Source organism: Balaenoptera musculus, chromosome 7, assembly GCF_009873245.2.
Source record: "Balaenoptera musculus isolate JJ_BM4_2016_0621 chromosome 7, mBalMus1.pri.v3, whole genome shotgun sequence".
NCBI lineage: Eukaryota > Metazoa > Chordata > Mammalia > Artiodactyla > Balaenopteridae > Balaenoptera > Balaenoptera musculus.
The window spans coordinates 55,454,527-55,455,571 of record NC_045791.1 but is presented as its reverse complement, the minus strand read 5'-3'; the positions used below and the strand labels follow the sequence as shown (position 1 = coordinate 55,455,571).

General features: G+C 35.3%; 1 non-coding gene across 1 annotated transcript; it reads right to left on the bottom strand.

The window, feature by feature from the left end:
• Positions 1-306: 306 nt before the first annotated feature.
• Positions 307-410, bottom strand: LOC118898654. The gene has a single exon (XR_005020794.1). It is a non-coding gene; the product is annotated as a U6 spliceosomal RNA (small nuclear RNA).
• Positions 411-1,045: the final 635 nt, after the last annotated feature.

The window sequence follows — 1,045 nt, the reverse complement described above, 5'->3', positions numbered from 1 at the left end:
TGTAGAGACGTGAATGGAACTAGAGACTGTCATACAGAGTGAAGTAAGTCAAAAGAGAAAAACAAATATCATATATTAACGCATATATGTGGAATCTAGAAAAATGGTGCAGATGAACTGGTTTGCAAGGCAGATACAGAGACACAGATGTAGAGAACAAATGTATGGACACCAAAGTGGGAAAGTGAGGGGGGGGTGGGATGAATTAGGAGATTGGGATTGACATATATACACTAATATGTATAATATAGATAACTAATAAGAACCTACTGTATAAAAAAAAACTAAATAAAATAAAATTCAAAAAATAATATGGAATGCTTCATGAGTTTCCATGTTATCCTCGCACAGGGACCATGCTAATTTTCTCTGTATCGCTTGAATTTCAGTATATGTGTTGCCAAAGCAACCATGACGTGGGAATTTTGTATTTTTTAACAAGCTTCAAGGTCATTCTGATGTACATTCAGGATTTAGAATCACTGTTTACCTTGCATTTGGTCTTTAAAAGAATATATTCATATATATGAGAATATATTTTTATATATAGAATGTATAAAGTAATATGAAGATTAAATGATAAGATGGCATTCACTTTTTGTCATACTGTTCTACTCCATTTAACATTGCCCCACGCATGCTGATTCATTAAAATGCTACTGGTCTCTAAAATATTTTCATTAAAATGTTCTCTCTCAATCTCCCTCTTTCCCTCCCTCACTCCCTTCTTCCCCTCCCTCCCCCTTTTTCATCTATTACCAAATTCTGTGATACATTTCCCTCACACCGAGAGCTACCTTAACCTCTCGAAGAAAAACTGTGTCACTGACAGCACCGCACAGTCCTGGTTAGTGAGCATAAGCACTTGTACTAAGTATGTTCTACCATGTTTTCTTGAATTAAGTGTGCTTGCAACATGTGACAATTCCCTATACCATTTTCTGGTGAGTTATGGTAAATAATTTTCACTCACAGTGCTATGAAAAGATAGAGTGCATTTCTTATGGTACTGCCATAAGAAGTATAAAGAGCATCATGTTGGATG